The sequence below is a fragment of the Myodes glareolus genome, chromosome 6 (genome assembly GCF_982192425.1).
Source record: "Myodes glareolus chromosome 6, mMyoGla1.1, whole genome shotgun sequence".
Lineage (NCBI taxonomy): Eukaryota > Metazoa > Chordata > Mammalia > Rodentia > Cricetidae > Myodes > Myodes glareolus.
Genome location: NC_142031.1, coordinates 11498934 through 11515393, shown reverse-complemented (window position 1 = coordinate 11515393; position 16460 = coordinate 11498934). Strand labels below are relative to the sequence as shown.

The window sequence follows — 16460 nt, the reverse complement described above, 5'->3', positions numbered from 1 at the left end:
GTAGGGCTAGAGGACTGGACTTAGAAAAGCAGTTTAGGGGCTGGAGAGATGGCTCAGTGGTTAAGAGCATTGCCTGCTCTACCAAAGATCTTGAGTTCAATTCCCGGCAACCACATGGTGGCTCACAACCATCTGTAATGACGTCTGGTGCCCTCTTCTGGCCTGCAGACATACACACAGACAGAATATTGTATACATAATAAATAAATAAATAAATATTTAAAAAAGAAAAGAAAAGCAGTTTACATGCAGTCAGAACTTAGAACTGCAAAGCCTGCTCTTGCAGTCCCGTCAGGACTGACTCCCCACACTGTTTATGTGGGGGGGGGGGGGTTATGTGTGTATGTGTGTGGTGTGTATGTGTCCTTGCATGTGTGGGTGCACATACGTGCTTATGGAGGCCAAAGGTTGACATCAGATGTCTTTCTTGATCGCTCTCCACTTTATTAACTAAGGCAGAGTGTCTCACTGAACCGGAAGCTCTAGATCCAGCTAGTATCATTAGTTAGTAGTTAACCTTCAGATCCCCTGCCTCAGCCTCCAGGACACTGGAATTTTTGGTGAGCAGCCACCCTCACCCACCACTTCGGTGCATGCTGGGGATCCAAACTCTCATCCTTCAACTTAGACAGCAAGTTCTTTATCCTTTGAGTCATCGGGCCTGCCTGACACAGGTGTTTGCTTCATTATGTTTTATTTCAGACAGGCAGGCTCCTTTTGCCCAAGCTGGCCTCAACCTTGCCAAGTGACTGGAGATAACCTTGACCTACTACTACTCCTGCGTCTGCTTCCCGGAATTCTAGGCATGTGCCACCATACCCAAACCCACAGGCAGGCCCTCTCCCCTGCGAAAAATTAAGCAGTATTTTTTAAAAAGAAGGGAAAGAGGGCTAGAGAGATGGCTCAGCAGTTTAGAGCACTGGGCTTTCTTTCCTTCACTCACATGGCAGCTCACAATAACTCTAGTCCCAGGGGATTCGATGCCCTCTTCTGGCCTCTGCAGGCACCTGGCATGCATGTGTTACACAGACATGCAGGCAGAAAAAATACTCATACACGTAAAATAAGAAAATAAATACATTTTTTTAAATAGAATTTTAAAAGAAGAAAAAAAGAGTAACTTCAAAATGATAAAATAACAATTCTAGCAAAGATAACTTTATTGCATCCCAAACGAGACACAGATGACAGATTCTTCATTTTTCCTTTACATTCTTTGAGCCCAGCCAAACATGTTAATGAATGAGGTAAGAGGTCCAGTCTTTCCCACACAGCTGCCCCTCAGTAACCGGATTCGCTCCTTTCTCAAGCTCCAGTGTGCCGGGCTCAAAAGCCGACGTGGTTTGTTCCCAAGAACACAAAGGGAAGGTTCGATCTCCGCGGTCCTCGAAGGCAGAATTAATTCGCTAACAACCACCACGATGGCATGAATAAAACATATCCACCGGCAACAAAGACAAAGTGAAATGTTTTTCGGCAGGAAGCGGCAGCAGTGTGGGAGGGAACCGAAGATGAATCAGGTGCCGAAATCCACAGGCTCCGCTGAGGTGGCCACACTGGGAGGTGAGTCGGTTAGAAGTCGCACGCTCTGCCTTTGCGGGGGGGGGGGGGGGTTAACTGCAGACAGAATGAGCCATCCTCCTCCGTAGGCTACTGCTCATTTCGTACACATCCTCAGCATAAACTATCTCGACACGGGAAATGCAGGGCTGCTTCTTTTGCTGTTCGGCTGAGAGTCTCCCACCACCCTTTCTATTCTGCACCCATAGTCGGTTTTCCTTTAGAAGCCAGCTTCTGAATGAGCGCTTCCTTAGTTGTGTGGCTTCTGGAGAAAACACCGCATTGCAAAGTCGGTGGGTTAAAACAACACACAGGCATTCTCAGCGGTCTGTGGGTATGGGTGGGGTCGGTTTATCCTGAGGGCCCAGGGGAATAGCCTGCTGTATGTCTCCGCGTTCTGGGTTCGCCTCTGTACTCCCCCACCACCACCACCCCTATCCCCCCCCACCCCCGCCAGCTTGTAGACCATATCCCTTCAGCAGCCTCTGCCTTCACAAGCCTCTTGGGAAGAATCCTAGTCACTGTTTTTGAGTCACCCTAGACCAGGATGGACTCAACGAATTGCATCTGCAAAGACGCCATTGAAAAGTCACATTCTGAGGTACGTGAGTGTTGGAAGACACTATCCAGTCCTAAAGCAGAGCCCACATGGGTTGCTTCCTCTTTCTATGGGTCTCATTACCACCTGTATCTGAAACTACACGGTACTGCCTACTGCAGTGCAACTCCTGAACATGTGTATTTTTTTGTATTTTTTTTTATTATTTATTTATTTTTGGTTTTTCGAGACAGGGTTTCTCTGTAGCTTTGGAGCCTGTCCTGGAACTAGTTCTTGTAGACCAGGCTGACCTCAAACTCACAGAGATCCGCCTGGCTCTGCCTCCCAAGTGCTGGGATTAAATGTGTGTGCCACCACCGCCCGGCTAAACGTGTATTTTATACCCCAAAAGTATCTGAAGCCCCATGAGAGAAAAACCATTCAGTGTGTTTCAGTGACAGACAGATGTCTTCCTCATAAATACTATTGAATAAGAAATATAATGCTCTCTTTGGTCACTTAAATATCTCTAAAATAGAAGTATTAGCCACAGCCTAGGCTGAGACTCAGTTCAGTGGTAGAGTGCTGATTTAGCTGGAGGCAGACCCTAGATTCTGTCCTTCACACTGGGAAAACTATGCCTTCAATTCACATTTCCTCCCTTCTCTGTCCTGCCCAGGAGATTGAAACTCCGATTTCCTCATGAGATCCTTGAACCACCAACAGAAATATGAATTCTTTGGCATGCATGATAAGAGCGCATTGCATTCCTTTGTCATAAATGTCGTCTCAACAATATGAGGCAACCATATAGGTGTCATAGGCAGGGCGACACTGGCCAGGGCTTTGCAAGCACTGACATGGGCCTCTGTAAGTCAGCTGTGACTAAACTTTAATTGTGAGACTGAATAAGGCATTTTACCTTCAGGGTCCATTTTGCAAGGTAGCCCCAGTATCATCATTGACTTGAGAGCAGGCCTGGCCTTTAGTCGGTCCTGGTCAGACAGGCTGCTAATCATTCTTCTTGGTACAGGAAAATATCTTCCATATCAAAGGAATATCTGGCTGCAAATACCACAGCTGTTCACAAAGTTGTACTGGATAAGTCTGCGTTTGATTTTCCAGCCTCACCTTGAGATACGTTTCTCTTTGACTGGAATATGGAGCCCAGGCTCATACAAAAAAAAAAAATTTAAAGAGTATTGTCCATTTTCTATTATTTTTTCCCATCCCAAGAGCTCTTTCAGATTTTGTTTTCTTAATCCATTCCTGTGGTAGTTTGAATAAGGAATGTTCTCCATGGTCTTGGGCATTTGAAAATTTGGTCCTCAATTGGTGGCACTGTCTGGGAAGGTTTAGGCGTTATGTTCTTGTTAGAGGAATTATGTCACTAGGAATGGTTCTGCTTTGAGGTTAAAAAGCCTCTTGTCACATCTAGTTTAACTCTCTTTGCGTCCTGCTTGTGCTTGAGAATGTGAGCTCACAGCTTCCCACTCCTGCTGTTGTGCCTGCTGCTGGCCACTGTGCCTCCCTGCCAGGATAGACTCATCCTAAAATCAAATGCTCAGTCAAACCCTTCAGTAAGTTGCTTTTCTGTCACCCTTCGTGAAATTTCGATATCACAAACATGCTCGCTTATACACTGTACAAACATTTTACATTGAATATTCCAGAATAATAAGCTAATCTTGTATGTAAGACCACAGTGAGCTTTGGTGAAAATAATCACAGGGGCTAAGGGTGTGGGTCAGTGGTGTACCGCCTGATTAGTGTGCAGGAAGCCCTGGGTTTAATCTCCTGCAAGGGAAGAAAATGATCTGAGCCTGGCGTGGTGGTGCTTGCCTGTAATCTCAGCTACTAAGGAGGCTGGGAGGATTATTTGAACTTGGAGTTCAAGGCCAGCCTAGGCAGCATAGTGAGACTATTTTTTAATGGTCTATAATGAGAAAGGGAGAAATGGAGAGAGAGGACTGGAAGGGGGAGAGGGATGGAAGAGTACGGAAGAGGGGGGATTTGGGATACAGATAACTAAGGGTGTTTGAAAAAAGGCATATAGAAACCTAGTATTTTTGTAGATAGTGATAGATAGATAGATAGATAGATAAATAGATGACTAGGTGTTATATAGATAGATGATATAAACGAGTTTAATTGAGGTAGCCTACTCAGAGGATGATACTCTTCCCAGAAGCCTTGGCCAGGTGTGGGATACCTCTCCTTAAACTGTTAGTCAGCTGTGCCCTGAAGACTTTCCAAACAAAATAAGCTATTGCTCTTACTCTTGATTGCCCACAGGCACTTAATGGTAAAGCTCTATTGCTAAAAACAACACATACTTTTGTCATGGGCTATGGAGGCATCTAGCTGATACTGACCAAGAAGTTTCCTCAATTCTAGATAGATTTCATAGTGCCAGAGAGTGCTATACAGCCTCTGGGTGGGAGCGGAATCAACATTCTTACCTAGCTGAGAGTTCCATGTGCTACAATACTGACTGATCTGGTGATACACACCCGTAGGTATAATAGCGGTATAAATGTTGAAGGGGGGTAACCAATCACTCTTTAGTTGGCTTAAGGTCTGATCCATAGAAGGGAACACATGTTTGCTACTGTAAATTTGGCCAAGAACCCATGCTTGGGAAAATAATAGGACTATTATTAATAGGGGTGAAACTACTATTATTTTGCTTAATGAACATATTATCAAACCGCCCTCTAAACTCATCTCTTTATCCCCACAGTTAGTCCAGCTCTCAGACCTCATCAGAGGAGCACCTTTGTGCAGCGAACAGCAGTTAAAGCAGAATCAGCTAAAGTACAGAGAATACGTGTCACTCGACCCTACGTGGCACATCTCTATCACATTGTCTCCCCGCAGGGCTCAGGGACCATCGCAGAAGAGGGTGTGGAAATTCTGTGAACAGCTAGGGATTAAGAAGGACCAGAGTGGAACGGTGTCTTCCACTTGCTGCAGTCCTGAACCCAGAGCCACTGTGGCTGCCCGCACAAGACCTGCACGAGAGCAAACCAGTCAGCGTTCCGGCATGGAGAGGAAAGAGGCTCAGGGACTCCCCCCATAGCTAAGGAGTTATTGACAACTGATGGCTGCTGGGAGAGAGAGAGTCAGTTTTCTTTAGGGGTACGGCCCCTAAGTCAACCATCCTCCAGTGGGTGGCCTCCCATATGGGCAGCATAAGCTGAACTCTGTGGGGTCTTTTTTAAGGGACATGGAGTTCGAAGGGAACATGGGGTACACAGGGAAGGAATAGGGGGTAAATATGATCAAAACGCATTGTATATGTGTATGAAGTGATCTGAAAAGAATAAATATATTACGATTTTTAAAATGATAAAATCCAAAAATGTGGCTAAATACATTTAATGTAAAATTTTCTATCTAAGGCGTTTTTGTGCAATCCAGTGACACTCAGGACACTTGATGTTTAACACTTAGAGCCATCTGATTCCAGAAGTGTTTTTATCTTAAAAAATGGATGCCCTGCACTTAAGAAGTGACAGGTCCCTGTTCCCTCTGCCAGTCCCTGGCAGCCACAATCCTACTTTCTGCCTCCGTGATTCTAAGTGCTCTAGAGCTCTCTGAGCATCTTTTGGAGATTTTTCTCATATCTGCTACTACACACCTCCGAGCTTCATCCATGTTGCAGCATGGATCATAATGTCTTGCATGTGTGTATGTATATATGTATGTGTGTGTTCACACACACACGTGCATACATGCATGCCATGGCACATGTGGAGGTTAAAATGGACAACTTGCAAGGGTTGGTTTTCTCCTACCATGTGGCCCCAGAGTCAGGATCAGTCTCCGGTTGTCAGTCTTGAGGGGCACTTTATACACTGAGCCATCTTGTCAACCCTCTTTTGCTTTGAAAGCTGGATAATTATATATTGTACGTACTACATCTTGTTCTGTTTCTGTCTGTGTGGACACTTGAGTTGCTACAAACTTCTTAACTGTTAAGAATAATCCTGTTACCAACATGTATATAAAACTCTTCCACACTCTGTTTTCAATCACTTAAGATATGTTCTCTTTAATATTGTTGTTTATTTTTATGTGTATTAGTGTTTTGACTGCACGTATGAAAGCACACCATTTGCATGTAGTGCCCATGGAGTCCAGAAGTAGGCACAGGACATCCTGAAATGAGCAATAAGTGGTTGTGAGCTGCCATGTGGGTGCTAGGACCTGAACCCAGATACTCTGCAAAGCCAGTCAGTCTCTTAAACCACTGAGCCATCTCTTCAGCCATGCTTTTAAGTCTTTGGGGTCTATGTACAGAAGAGGAATTGCTGGGTCAGGTAGTAATTCTGATTTTGAGTTTTTGAGGGGCTGCTACGCTCTTCCTGTGGCTGCCACCGAGACTATAAAGACATTTCCCTACATCCTCAGCACCCCTCCTTTTTCTGTCTGTTTGTGTAGTTTGTTTTCTTGTGTGGTGGTGTGGGAGAATTGTCTGTATTCTGTCAATCATATTTTAATAAAATGCTGATTGGCCAGGCAGGCAGTATAGGCGGGAAAACCAGACAGGAAGTAGAGGTGATGCAATGAGAACAGGAGAATTCTGGGAAGCAGGGGTTCCTCTGTCACTCCTGTGCAGACCACCGAAGAGGCAACATGTAAGCTGTCACATTGAGAAAGGTACTGAGCCCGTGTGGCCAACATAGATCAGAATAATGGGTTAAGATAAGTCATAAGAACTAATAAGTAGCCTGACCTAATGGGCCAATCAGTTTATAACCTTATGGAGTCTTGTGTGTGATTTTCTTTGTTGCTTGCCAGCTGTTGGGGTACTTGGAGGGATGGAAACCCCAACAAGCAGGCCCCTTCATGTTACAGTGTGGCCTTACTAGCAGGTGTGAGGTGATATCTCATCGTAGTTTGGTTTGAGTTCCTCTAATGATTCCTAATGTTAGTCTTTGTTCATCCTTGACAAAATAACCAAGGCAAGCAAGACAGAGGAGGAGAGACTGCTTTGTCCCCTGCTGAGAGGGAAAGAGTACCACATTCCCGGCCTTGGCCTTCTCCTTCCTCTTCTAGCCACCCAAGCCTAGCCCTAGCCTATTTGGGTGGGTGGGTCCTCTGCAACTACCCTAACACACTCCCAGAACTACACTTTATGGGCTTCCCAACCCCATCAAATGGACAAGCAAGGATAACGTGTGTGTGTGTGTGTGTGTGTGTGTGTGTGTGTGTGCACGTGTGCGCGTGTGCATGAGTAGGAGGGGATGGGTACGCACGTGTCACCCCAACATTCAGGAATCAGAGGCAGGTGGATCTCCATGAGTCTGGAAGCCAACCTGGTCTACATGGCCAGTTCTGAGCCAGTCAGTGCTACTGTTAGACTCTTGTTGAAAAAAAATCGAAAACATAAATGAATTAGTCACGTAAGAGTATTGCCATTGTATTTGTCTAAACTGTATCCTTTTGTCTGATTATTTTTAAGGCTGAGCACATCCAAGCGACATAGTTTTCTGTTCTAAGATATGTAAGGCCTGTGCTTGGCAAGCCCGAAGAGGCAGCATGCCAAAGGGGCCTCTCGGCACTGAGAAGACTGAAGCTTCACAGCCCAGCACTGTAGTGACTGGATCTAAAAATATCCCCTCACTAAAGCTCCAGTAGGACTGGAGAGGGACAGTCCCTATCCAGGGCTGTCTCATGCCGGGAAATGGCAGGGCAGGCACAGCGCTGGAAGAGCTGGATGCACAGAACGCCCCCTATGCATTCTTCTCCAGGAGCAGTTGTCAAAACAATTTACAGGCAAGATTGACAGCTCATTAGCATCCCCTTAGCCACCGGGATTCAGACTGCTTTCCCGCAGACAGACAGAGCAAAGCAGAGGAAGCAGCTGCCCTGGGCCATGAGGCTCAAGCTCCGCGTCTTCTGCCATGATTACCACTCACAATAGGCCTGCCTATGAACTGGGTTTTGAATCTACCGTGGGACTGTCATCACAAGCCACAGCTCCTCCGCTGCCTCTTGTCACTGACGGTGATGAAATACCACGACTGTCCTCACGGGAGGGCAAACAAACATTTCAGCAGGGAAGTCGTCTCCTGTGTGAGATTCCCAAAGAGTGCTGAAGTGTAAAATGGACTCGTGCGTCTCTCTGTAAAGTATTTATTTAGCCATCATAAACGTGGGTGCTTTGGTCTTTGTTTCTAAGTGTGCGTGGTGTAGGCATTTGGACAACCCTAGTGGTGGCGCCTAATATCCCTGGGTCTGTTTTATATTAAGTCTGTGAAATAAAAGGGTTAAAACCAAGCCGCTAAGGTTCCATCTAGTTCTAAAACGGTTTTGGTTCTGGTTGCATTTGTACGCATTTCTCCAGGGAACTTTCAAACCTGAGCACTAAAAGCAGCCATAATTGATGAGAGGTATTTTGAAATACAAATAATGTATGTCTTGGATTCTGAAAAATGCTCTTGAAAAATCAATATTATGGGCTGGAGAGATGGGTCAGCAGGTAAGATCATTGTCACCCTTGCAAAGGACCTGGTGTTCACAACCCCCTGTACCCCCTGCTCCCGGGGATCTGACTCCCTCTCCTGGCCTCTGCAGGTACTGCATCCCATAATTCAGGCAAACACTCACAGACGTAAAATAAAATTAAACATCTTCTGAAACAATAAATGTTCTAACCAGGCAGTGTCCACCCGTAATTCCAGCACTCTGGAAACAAAGTCAGGAAGATTGGAGGCCAGCCTGGGCCACATAACAAATCTCCATTCTTAAAACAAAACAAAATTTCCAAATTCCCCAAATTATGTGCATTGTTTTTATGAGATTTTCTACATTTTTAGCAATGACAACTATTTAAATAAAAATATGCATGTCATCTCCCATTACACATAGCATACAAAGCAAATAAAGAGCGCACTATTGCATAACCTGATGCTTTTTCTCTTACATCACTATGGAATTCAGGTAGTTGTGATTAATAGGAGTTTTTTTCTAGTGACAAATTCCAAAATCAATACTGTATAAAGTATAGACTATACAAACATATGTATATGCATATATCAAAGAAATTACATGATACTGACATATATAAGACATAATCAGAAATAACAAAATATATTTACTAAAGAATGTGTGTGTTGTTGTATATAGAAGTCACTATTCTGACAGGTGTTGTGGTGGTGCACACCTACAAAATCCTAGTGCTCAGGAGGTTGAGGCAGGAGAATTGTTTCAAGTACAAGGCCAGCCTGGGCTACATAGTGAGTATTCTGTCCTTCAACTGTGGGTTCCAGGGACTGAACTCAGATCGTCAGGCTTGGTGGCAGGCCCCTTTGTCCACGGAGCCATCCACTGGCCCTCTCCATCTCTCTTTACTGAGCTGCTCGTTAGATGAACATTCCAGGATAGGGTAGAAGAAAAACGACTTTGCATCAGTAAATTCACTTGGAGGTTAGCCTGTCCACATGAATTTGTCCATTTGTCATAGGTTTACAGAGCAACACGCAGGGGATGGGAAATGGAATGTGAGCTGACACACCTGGGTCCTCACAGGACTGGGATTTATGACGTGCTTTTGAAGCCACAGTATATCTCGGCTGGAGGTCAAGGCATTCCGGAGTCATCAGCCTTGATTTTCAATCACCAGGGAGCTACAATGATAATACCTGTACAAGTAGCAGGAGTAAATTCTCACGACCTTGGGTAGGCAGGGACTTTCTGAAGGGATAAGATCAGAAGCAGTTAGATGACTTGGATCTTACCAAGTTAAAAACCCAGTAACAGATAAAGCCATCAAGACAGCACAAGGCTACCCAATGACAGAAATATTTCTAAAATATGTCTCTATTGGTCAGGAGAGATGGCTCAGCACTTAAGAGCTCTAGCTGCCCTTCCAGAGAACCCAAGCTCAGTTTGCAGCACCTATATGGAAGCGCACAGCCATCCATAACTTCAGTTCCAGAGGATCCGATGCCCTCTTCTGACCTCTACAGGCATCAGGCACGTATTGGTACACATACATACATTCAACAAAATACTCAAACACATAAAATAATAAATCTAAAAAAAAAATTTAAACTGTGTCTCTGATAAGTATCTCCTGTCCAGATTATGTGAATAATTGTTACTGAATTTACAATTCAATACCACAAAGAAAAATTGCCTGGTTTTTTTTTTGAAATTTTATATTTTATATGCATTGGTGTTTTCCCTGCAATATATACATGTGTATCACAGACATGCCATGGAGGTCAGAAGAGGGTGTCAGATCCCATGGAACTATTGCGTCACCGTATGGGTGCTAGGAATTGAACCCAGGTCCTCTGGAAGAGCAGCAAATGCTCTTAACCACTGAACCATTTCTCCAGCCCCATTTTTTGTTATTGCTGTTGGTTTGTTGTTTCTAAGGAAAAAATACTTGAATATATGTTCCCACAAGAAGACATGCAAATCGCCAGTAAGCACATAAAAAGATCCAGAATATTAATTGCTTTTAGGAAAATCCAGTCAAAATCATGAGCTACCACTTCCCACCCACCAGGAAGCTGTCATCAGTAGGCAACAATGGCAAATGTTGGCTGGGCCTTGAGATGATCAGGGTGCTTTTGTACTACTGATAGGGGTGCCAAGTGAAGCAGCAGCTTGGCAAACTGCTTGACAAGTCCTGGAAGAGTCATGTAAAGTTACCACATGGCCCATGCCTAGACACACACCCAAGAGTATCAAGAAAACATGTCGGTACAGACATCCATGCTCAAACATCCAAGACAGCATCATCTATACGAGCCCCAAATGCAAACAGCTCCCAAGCTGTGCTCATACAAACAGAGTAGCAGTCAGTCATAAAACATGCAAAACACCCATAGGAGCTTCACTGAGAATGAGGCTTGAAGTCACTGTCCTAGTTTAGAGAAGCCCAGTCCTAAAGGCCCCAGATGATTTGGCCTCATCTGTGTGATGAAGCATTGGGTATTAACAAAACAAATCAACAAAAGCAGAAAGGGGATTGGTGGCTGCCTTGACTGGGGGCATAGAGCAGGGACATTTGTAGATGGGGTTTCTCTTGGGGTGGATGCAAATGTTGCCCACTTTGGCAATGGTTGTGAAACTCTGTGAAGAAGTGGGACATCGCTGAATTGTGTATCTAGAAGGAGCGGTTTTATGGCATATGACTTATACCTTAGTTTTTTAAAAATGCAAAGACAATCAAATCCCAGTGATGGAAGTCAGCTTGTGTGCACGTCAAGCAAGTGGCAAAGCTCACCCAACCTGTCAGCGAGGTCACCTGGTGACTGAGGAGAGAGAGCCATGAGAAAGGGGTTTGGGACCGAAGGATGACTGGCTATTTCTGCCAAAGTCAACACACATTTATTTTCCATTCCCCAAAATCAGTGTTGGAGAAAGTATTGGGAGCGGGGAAGGATTCGAGGAGTTAGCTCAGTCATCAAAATACATGAGGGCACGATTCAGATGGCCAGCACCCATGGAAACACTGCTCAGAGTATTTCTGTAACCAAGGTCCTTGGGTGGGGACATGTAGATCTCTGGAGCTCATTGATTTTAGCTGCTGCCCATGCACAGATGGGTGTGCACGTCTACACACACATGTACACCACACACACACACAGAAAAGTGAAATAAAAATAAATAAAAGAGGGGGAGGGAGTTCAGTGATGGAGAACTGGTCTACCACACAAATGGCCTGGGCTTCATGCCTAGGACAAAAGGAGAGGAGTGGGGAAGAAAGAAAGGAGGGAGGGAGGGAGGGAGGAAGGGAAGGAGGGAAGGAGGGAGGGAGGAGGAAGGGGGTTTCCACAAATGAATAAAATCACAGCAGCAAAGGTAGATGTCTTCTGGGGAGGCTCCTAGACTCAGCTGCGGGAATATCCCCCAGCCTAGCCTAAGAAGGAACTGGATGCCTCTGTGGAGACCTAGGGCTGGAGGAGGGAGCTCAGCCTCTCTGGTCCTGCTTCTTTCCTGGGTGACTTTGTGGCACTACTGTCACCCATTTTACTTAGAAAATCCTAGGTCACTGCCTTCTAAAGGTACCACAGATCTCATGGGACTAAGGGGCTGTTTGGAAGATACTAGGAGTTCTGGCTGTCTCTGGTTCCCTCATACCTACACTGTGCCTGGGTCTCCTGCCTCCTCTCCAGACGCAGAGAGTGGAATATGTGCTGGGCTCAAGGCCTCAGCAGGTGCTAAGGGCAGCAGGTGGAGAGGATGAGACTGAGGAGTCAAGAGATGTGCTTAGAGATGCTTGAGATGAAGAAGGGTGTGTTGGAGAGAGAGCACCCAGGGCAGGAGAGATGGCCCAGTAGTTAAACACACTGGCTATTCTTCCAGAGGACCCGGATTCAATTCCCCATGCCCACATGATGGCTCACAACCATCTGTAACTCCAGTTCCTGAGATCTAACGCCTTCCTCTGACTCCTGAAGGCTACAGGAACACACAGAACACAGACGATTGTGTAGGCAAACCACCCATACACAAGTGTAATAAATAAAGCTTTGAAAACAAGCCCCAGAAAACTAGATAGCAAAGATTTTTAAAATGTTTACATAAATGTGACCACAAATATATGCATATATATTTTATATAGTCTATTATATTATAATATATATGTATTATGTATGTGTGTATACATAGAGGCAGGGAGAGAGAGAGAATGCTAACAGAAACCAGAGTTCACATCTTTTTTGCACATATTTGAGAACATATGGAAAAAAATACTTTCAAGTTATGCCATAAATTGGGCCATAAAATAAGTCTCAGTAAACTCCAAAGGTACAGGATCTTAGCCATACAGGCCTTGTTCCTTATCGCAAATGCAATAAAATTAGAATTTAATAACAAAGGCAGAACAAAGAACATCAGACACCAGATACACCAAGGAGGACTGAGCAGAAAGCCACATGTTTCGAAGGAGATCCAAAGGAGAAATGAAGGCATTCTTAGGGCACTGTGGTGTGTATACTTGTCTGTGGTACTGAGAATTCAGCATGAGCCCCTGGCATTATGGCTGGCACTATGCCCCAGGGGCTTCCATGCCCAGACAGGGTCAGGGTTGGAGTCACTGGGATGATTTTTAATGCTGAAGTGTCAAGTGAGTTGGCTCCCTCTCTCTATCCCTCAGTTTGCCAAGCTCAGCCTTGAACTCTTGATGTTGTATTTTTTGTTGTTTGTTTGTTTGTAAGACAGGGTCTCATTATTTAACGCTGACTCTCCTAGAGCTCACTATGTAGACCAGGCTGACCTAAAACTCAGAGATCCTCTTGCCTCCCAAGTGCTGGGATTAAAGGCATCCACCACTATGCCTGCCCCCCGTTACCATTCTTGTTGGTATAGAATGTAAATTAGGAATGTCCAGGTTATTGCATGAAGTGACTGAGGGGTGTGTGTCGGGGGGTGTGGGTGCTTTCACCCCTGTGTGCAAATGTGGGCACCAGATGTTAATATGAGGTGTCTTCTTCTGTCTCTCTCCACCCTTTTTAAATTTTCCTTGTTTTCAGTTTTTTATTTTGTTTTGTGGCAGGCTCTCACTATATAACTCTGGCTTCCCTGGAACCCGTTCTGTAGATCAATCTGGCCTGGAACTCACAGAGATTCACCTGCCTATACCTCCTTAGATTAAATGCATGTGCCACCATTCCTAGCTTTCATACACATACATACACACACACACATACTACATACATATATATGCACATACACATACACCATACACACATACACATATATTCATACATATACATCATCCATGTATATGTGTGTACACACATATATGCGTGTATATGTATATAGGTTGCATATATACATACATATATACATATATATATATTATTATGGAGAGTACTAGGATTAAAGTGTATGCCATCACACGAGACTCTGTTTTGTTTTTTGAGACAGGATCCCTCACAGAACTTGGAGCTTGCCAGTTTAATTAGACTGTAGAGTCAGTGAATCCCAGAGATCCTCTTATCTCTGTGCCCAAACCCCCAGCCCTGGGGTGACAGATGTGCACTGTGCCTGACTTGTCTGTGGGTTCTGGGATCTGATTCAGTTCTTCGCCTGCACAGCAAGTGCTTTACCCACTGAGCCATCTCCCCAGCCCTGGGCAAGTGCATTCACCAGACATTACACCTCTCTGCCCTCGATAAGAGCATCCTAAATGATGGGAGGAAACTTACCCTCTGCTTACATACTGTATGGTCCCTGTGGATGCCACCCCTAACTTAAGGAGTGGCTACAGATCCAGGCCAACCTAAGGGAACCGTTGCTTCCAAAGCACCATGGCTGCTTTCCATGTGGGATATGGACAGTGATCAGTCTGTCCTTAGAGAGATTCCTGCAGTGTTTGTTGTGGTTCTAGGGTGAAACCTGGGACACATGCTGGACAAGGTGTCTTCTAGTTGCCTATACTCCAGCTCTTTCTTTTTTGAGGCAGGGTCTCTCAGTGTAGCCCAGGAAGGCGGTGATGTCTCAGTCCCCCTGCCTCAGCCTCCCTAGTGCTGGGATGATAGGTATGTGCTGCCATGCTCAACTTATTTCTTTCGTCAATGCTCTCTGTTCCTTTGAGAGTAGGGGAAGAGATACAGAGATGTGTGGAATCGATAGCTCGTAGTTACCTATGCGTCTCTGTAAACAGAAAGGTCTAGAGGAAAGGCAACAAACTAATTAAACAATAGTCACAGTGAGGCTCAGTATCAACAACCAAAACAATCGGAACAAACAGAAACCAGGGACCCAAGAGAGAAAGAAGAAAATTTAATATTTTACGTATGTATGCTTGTATACTCCACATGTGTGCAGATATTCACAGAAGTCAGGAGAAGGTGTCAAATCCCCAGAGCTGGAGCTACAGGTAGTTGTAAGTGTTCTGTCATGGGTCCTGGGATCCAAACTCAGGTCCAGTGCAGGCTCTTAACCACTGAGCCATCTCTCCAGCCCCAATTTCTTAATGATACCATATAGGTACATAGATCCAGCCATGCTTGAAGTTAGATGTATACTTGAACTTTCTGCTTCTGAAAGTCAATAAGTACCTTTTTAAAAATTAAGGGGCTGGGGTGATGGTCCAGTGGGTAAAAGTATCTACTGTGTAAACCTGGCGCAAGTTCAACTGCCCCAGAATCCATATAAAATCCAACACAGCAGTGAAGGCAAACATAAATAAGTATTCCACACTAGCTCAGAATTGAGTATAATAAACGGGTTCTTTATTTACGGGGGAACTTACAGGTCACAGTCCTCTGCACGAATGGGGAACAGGAACCAAATTAAGCATCTAGGTCAGGTAGGGGAGAGAGAGAGCATGCATGTGCATGCTAGAGAGAGGTGGGCCTGCACCTTTTTGCTATTCAAGGCCACACCCAACCTGGTCCAGCTTCTCAAAGGCCATTGGCTGAAGGAGGTTCCCCATCACAGCAGTGCAAACTTCTGCAATTCCCATGCATTCCTGGGGAAATGGAAGGCAAATATGAGAGACTCTTCAGAAACTCATGGGTCAGCTAGCCTAGCACTGAAGTGGTGAAGAGACTTTCTTCTCAAAGAAGGTGGGAAAGTGGGGACTAATACCCAACGGTTGTCCTCTGACCTTTACATGCACACTGTAGTACATGTGTGCTTGCATATGTGAACAAGCACACATACATGCGCGCACACACAAACACACTTACTTGCCCCTAAAATTAAGTTCTTTCAGGTTTATAACTTAAAATAGAAAGTCCTGGTCAATATAGCAGTAAATTAAAAAACAAACAAAACACATGCAAACAAACAAACAAACAAACAAAACATAGTTGGAAGCTGGGTACAGTGTCATCTTAGCACTAGGCAGAGGCAGAGGGTTAAGGTTCCAGGCCAGGGCTAGAGAAGTTGCTCAGTGATTAAGGGCTGGCAGAGATCTCAGGTTTAATTCCCAGCCCCCACAGGGTGACTTACAACCATTTGTAGTTTCAGTCCCAAGAGATAATACCCTCTTCTGGCCTATTATGGTACCAGGCACACATGGCATACATACATACATACATACGTGGAGGCAAAACACCCATACACAAAAGTAAAAGAGTTCCAGGGCAGCATGGGACACAGCTACCTTCGTTACTGTTCAATGGCTGTGTCGAGGCACTTTAACCCATGCAACCCCTTTAAAAGAAAGCAGTTAGCTGGGGGCTTGCTGACAGCTTTAGAAACTTAGTTCATGATCATCGTGGCAAGAAGCAGACAAGCATGGCACTGATGAGAGCTTTATATCCTCTTCTTTTCATGTAGTGAGGGGCCGGCTTGTTGGGGTTTCTGTCCCACCCGGTACTCCACAACCGGCATACCCCAAGGAAAATCACACACAGGACTCCATAAGATTATAAACTGA

The 16460-nt window shown here is 44.9% G+C and overlaps 1 long non-coding RNA gene across 1 annotated transcript; it reads left to right on the top strand.

Annotated features, from left to right (window-relative positions):
• The first annotated feature begins 1644 nt into the window (after window positions 1–1644).
• Window positions 1645–6138, top strand: LOC148121643 (uncharacterized). The gene is made up of 2 exons (XR_015738033.1): window positions 1645–2161; window positions 4842–6138. It is a non-coding gene; the product is annotated as an uncharacterized LOC148121643 (long non-coding RNA).
• Window positions 6139–16460: the final 10322 nt, after the last annotated feature.